The following is a 6000-nucleotide window of genomic DNA, read 5'->3' as shown; positions in this document are numbered from 1 at the left end:
TCTCTCTCTCTCTCTCTCTCTCTCTCTCTCTCTCTCTCTCTCTCTCTATCGCTGGCTCGCTTGCTCTAAAACGCACGGACCACAAACTGTCTCGCAAGGCACGGGATGGCTCCTTGGGACTGGCGTAAGAGTTGCTGGTGGGTTATCGGGCCGGTGTTTGTTTAACATAATCAATTGATAGCCGTACCTGTCGCCAAGTCACACGTTAGCCTCTGCCGTCGAGTGGCATCTTCTGAAGGGGCGCTTGTAGTACGAGTTGCCCGACTGCTGCATCCCTGTGCTGGAGATGCCTCGCTTTATTGGATACTGCGAAGGTTTTTTTTTTGCAAACCCAACAACCTTGATAATTAAGCGGAAATTGATTAATTGATGTTCAATTATATTTACTCGAACTGAGAGACCTTGCCGCCAGCAGACCTGTGAGTTGAATTCATCTTGTTAGTTACGGCGTGCCGCAAAGAAACCTGGTTTGGCCTGAACGGTTCTGGAATACAAACAAAAGTTACTGATAATGCAGTGCTATGGTGAGGTAACAGAATTTCAAAAATAAAAACAAAATGTTCCCGGTTGATTCCGAGAGCTAGTCGGAACTTTCATAAATTCTAAGGTTCCTCACGAATTTGATTTGATTTAAATATTGGTTTTGTTTTTGCTTATCGCAACAACATAATCACTTTGCATTGCACGGAGCAGGCCCAGGGCATGGCCTCGGCGGGCGGTTGCAGAACTTTGCCTCACATTGCACATGGCCGCTAAATAGCTTGGCTTGTGTGTTTCATTATCACCCAACTATGTGCCCGTTATCATCTGCCACGAAGCGCGTCATTCTGCATGCATCACGTGCTTACATCAGCATTGACCGACCATATTAACACGTTTTTTTCTCCACTTATTAATATTTAATTCTTTTGGTTTTATTTTAGATCCCGACCAGACATTTGTGAATGTGGTTGCTGCTACCGGAGTGGTTTATTTCCGAATCAGACCCGCCGGCCGCTACGAGCAGAAGAACATAGTTTATGAGTATTGCTGAGGCGTGAGAAAAGCGTTGACAAGTGGCTCCGGGTTCCGCGGGTGTTAAGTGGCTTCCCGTTACGTCGGACGTGACAGCCGGACACGATGAAGAACCGAAAGTTTGGACTGGCGGGCACCGGAGCGGAGATGAATCTGCTCACGGTGCCTTCGAAAATTACGCCGGTAAAGCAGATTATGGCGGAGCTTCACAGCGACGATGAGGAACCGGGACTCGGCTACACGCACACGCTGGTAAGTACCATGTACCGGATTCAACCTTACCGTAGCTACCATTGCGAGGTACGTCGTGAATCGATTGGTTGGTTGCGAAACATGCGAAAGGACAAATGGCTTATGCTGTGAGCATTCATCAGGCCGCTCGTGTGAGGGTCTCACGTAGAGTATGGTGAAATCGACACACTCGTTTCGCGCGTCTACAAAAAGGAATTAATATGCACGCTACATTGGCGTGGTTTCGATGCACTGTAGACGCAACCGCAGCTTTGTGGTGCTCTCCTACCACAACCTTATGCTTTTAATTCTGTTCAAAATCAAACGACAAGTCTACGTCCGCTTATGGATAAACCTTGAACGACGCTAGGCAAGCCTTTGTCCCATTGTCCTTAGCCAACCGATTCGACGAACTGCCGTGCGTTATCAAATTATAGTTGGTGACACCAAACCCCAACACCCCATCTGTTGTGGCATATCACTCGATTGCTCCTCTTATCAGTCCGATTTCGATGCCATCAGCTACGACCTACGACAAGCGGCACGAGGGTTTCTGCTCTCGTAACGTAATGCTAAAAAGTACCAGATGCGTTGTAAATAAATCCCTCTGTTTAACGACTTGGTAAGCACCGGCTACAGGTATGCCAGAATCCCCTTCAGAAATTATTCCCGCGATGTGTCTCGGGATTTCCGCGCTAAGCCGTTGGATAAATCATGAAATCATCGAAGCATAGCAGGATAATAGTGTTGAATTGAAACACTTTAAACTTAATATCGGTATAGATAAAGCTTATCACTGAACGAAAACAGAAATTCTAATGTTCCCCAAATTCCCGCCAGACAGTGTTGGGGTAAACAACCTAGCCAGTGTCCACGCGGGGCTTATCTTAGATACGACCGGCAATTGTTTACTGTCTGCCGTGCGGCTGTCCAACATAACCGTAGTAAATAATTGTGGGCGACGTGCGACATGTGTTAGTGAAAGAAATGGATCTTCGGAGATATTCCTTTCCTGATGCTTGCCATGTGTTTAACCTATCACACAATTTCGCCGCAATTAGTATGCGTAATTTACCAATAAATAATATGATCATGCTCTTTTAACTTGGAATTAATTGATCTATAATTTCGAATCGTTTACACACAAATTTGATACGAGTGTTTCGCTGTAGGTTCCCTATCAAAAAAATCGTGCAAATGATAAACGTTACACTCCAAACATCAATCAAAATTAAACAGTGCACTCCTAATGCTTTACTCACCTGGTTTCACATTACTCGGCCGTCTGACTCGCACTCTTCGCGGCGTCACTTGTAGCACCAACCTTATACTTCCGGTACACGGCTCGCGCTAGCGAAGGTCTTGCAGTAATGGCACTGCTAATGGCACTGGTTACTTCTTTTGTGGTTCGGTGGAAATTTCGCCCAAAAACAGTAAGACGCGGGACAAGCTTTTCGGCGAACGTCCCTATCGCTTCCCTTTGCCGAGTGATAAGAAGTCGCCCCGTGCCGGTCCGCACTATGGGCCGTGTCGTGGCGTGTTCCTGGTGGCGTCCAGCAGCCGCACTCACGGTTTCGATATCGCGGGCTCACCGTGCATCATCATCGGGCATCGAAATGCTTTTACTTGCTCGCCGCTGGTCCGCCGATTTTATCGGGACCCGAACGACCATGTTACGGCCGCCCGGTGGGTTAAGGTATCTTCAATTAACATTTCGTTTTCCGGTTTTATTATTTTCGGGAAGCCCGTGATTTCGCGGCTCCCGCCAGTATCAGTAGCGCCCGAAAAGTGCTTTCGATCTGAGCCCGGAGCTCCCGACGAAGGGGTTGGTTCGACCGTGGTTTGGTTTGCCACTCGCGTGCATCACACCCAGCGGCCAGTTGCCAGGCTATGCACATTGATGGGAAATCCCCGTTCAATCCGCGACGGTTCAATCGGTACACCACGTCGCTGCTGCAGGAAGTCGGCTACCAGGGCAAAGGCGACGGTGAGGACAGCAACGAAAACACGGTAAGCGTGCGCGGGCCCGCGAGCGAGACAGGGAGAGAGAAAGAAGAAAAGGAATGAGCCAGCACTCACCGGCAAGCACGTGACTGCATTCTCGTGTTACACATGCAGCCCGAGTGGCCCGCGGTTCCATTGGTGGTCAGCCGGACGCACGCGCCATTCGACCGTCGATGCGCAAACCGTGTGGCTGCGGTTTGCCGCGCTCCTTGCGTGCTCCTTGCGTGCTCCGCCGTCGCCACCCGGAACCGGTTTTCGGGCGGGGAATTTGCGCCGAGTTTGAAGTGTCGCGGTGATGGACACACCGCGCACGTGCTCGATGTGCATTTGCGTTGCGCTGCGTTTCGTTGCGTCGTGTAGCGGTTCCGGTAGGCCTCGTCCTCCGTGCGCTGGCCTTGACGTTGACCTCAATGACGCAATGGGTCTCGTGTGTGCAGTTGCATTGTGCAGTGCTGGCCAGCGAAATGACCATGCAGTGGTGTGACTCCCGCAATCGAGATGGTAATGGGGCTAGTTAGTAGGTGTGTTGCCGCGTTTGATCGCAACACTGATTATCGTGGCCACCTAATTGGAAGTTGATTGCAAAGTTTCGATGCCGGGGGTACTTCCCAAGGTGTTTGGTGCACATGTTTGGCAAACATAGTCCTACCTGGCGGTTGCGCACCGCGCCAACGCATGGCGTAGAAAGCGAACGGTTGTCTCTTTTGGTGCGCAAACAGAGCACTCCTTTTATCTGGGGCTTAGAGGTTCGCAAACAAGCGGCGCAGCATCTGCGGCAAACAGTTTCGGGTTCCGGTACAGCGCGGTTCTGGTAACACCTGCTGGCCGCAGCTGTTGGATCGGCCGCACGTGTGAGATTTCGGAAATTCAATTAAACCATTGTTTATCGGCTTGGGGCTCGAGATGGGAAACAGAGCCCACTACTAGACCGACCACTATTAATTAATCCCCCAAAATTGCTTCGTTGGAGGCACTTTGCCCATTACGGTATCTTAATCGGACGACCACCCGTTGTCCGTATCTGCCCGTGCCTTGCGGCGTATCTAGATTGATTCATTTTATTTGAGGTCGGTGTCGCTAGGTGAGAGAAGCCGTGGTCCCCAGCATGGATTTGGAAGGATACCGCATGTGCCATAAGTCAGCGTGACTGATGACTGATTCGACTGTACCACACTCCCTTGTGGTCACCATGCGGTCGTTTATTAATTTTATTGCTTTCTTCGGCGGCCTTCTGATATCGGCAGCGACAAAGCCGAACCGCGTATCGTGCCAGATAAGCAGATTTATCGAGTTATTTTTGGGGCTGACGTGGACATTTATTTTTGCTTCCGATTCGCTTGCACCGCAAACTGGTACACCAAAATATGCACCGTTCACGATCATTACGAGCTTGTCGAAAACGATAAAAAGGAACCATCAGACGATGCAAACGATGGTAAAAAGTAGTAATGTAAAATCTATGCACGTTTTCTCACGAGTACGATTGTGCGAGAGTTGAGTTGACGAGTACGATTGTGCGAGTGTCACGAGAGTTGATTGTGCGACTAATTTCCTTCGTTCTGATTAGGACCATGGGGTTCTTCTTTTCGCCGGTCGAGAAAGGAGAAAAGACATACGAAAAGACAACACAATTCAAGGGTCGTCATATTCAAAATGTTCAAATTAGATATCAAATTGTTCAAGATGTGACACTTAAAGCCAGACTGTGGGCAAAAGATAACTGGATTTTTTATAATATGTTCATTCTTTCTTATCGTATCTTCATATCTTCATTAATGCTTCTAATTTCGTTTCGTCAAACGATTCACGATTCGATTCACCGTCAAAGAATTTCCCCCGGAAGTAATACGTTTGGGCCAAAGTTTTTTTTTTTTAATTCCTCAACACATGCTGCAATGTCTTTATTCGGTCTTCTATCGATGGAAAACGGTATCCTCGGAGCGGTCTGTGAAGTTTAGCGAATAGTATAAGCTCGACGCGTGCTCGCTCGATAAGCTCGACTTGGATCCAGTTTTTGGTGATCTCGTGATACCCAGAAACCAAGCATCGCTTCAACCCTTCAAGTTCGCCCTTTTCTAACGCACAGTAAATTGTATTCTTTGTTGAAAGTGGCCGACTATTCCTCCTCATAGCAAAATAGAATGATTTACCGAAAACCTTGTTGCTGCTTGATTTACGGAAGTATGGAGTATTTATATTTAGGAATAAGAGTCAATCTGTCTAGCAGTGTGAATGAACCTGACCTACGACAGCAAGAAACACCGAGGTTGGTGTTAAACAAAACTACTAGCAGGCCAACTATTTCACCACTTTGGTGGAACATTCCACGCTTCGGTCGGATTCTTGGTGCTGTTAGTCTCACTTTTTGCGGAATCGCACGACAAGACTTTGTTTGCCGAGCTCAACGATGGTCGAAAACCGGAGGTACGCGTGCTCAACCGATGACGCATTCCGGTCGCGATCTTCCAATTTCTTTGGACAATGCTAATGACATTAATTAACGCACCTAATGCTCGGGGCCAATATTGGCACACCGATAAGAGTTCTCGGCCCCGGGGTAGAACAAATGCACTGTTCGGGTTGCGGGTCTGCAGCGAAGATCTTGGAGCATCCTCCGTTGGAGCCTTTTAAAACTAGTGCGAATAAAATTAGCACCCCGCAGTTGTAATTCGGCCAGTGACCGACCCGTGTGGGTTCCCGTGTGCACATCCGGCTAGGCTTACCGCCCTCCAGATGGTTCACATGGAGACG

This window comes from Anopheles bellator, chromosome 2 (assembly GCF_943735745.2).
Source record: "Anopheles bellator chromosome 2, idAnoBellAS_SP24_06.2, whole genome shotgun sequence".
Classification (NCBI taxonomy): Eukaryota; Metazoa; Arthropoda; class Insecta; order Diptera; family Culicidae; genus Anopheles; species Anopheles bellator.
This window is presented reverse-complemented; position numbering follows the sequence as displayed.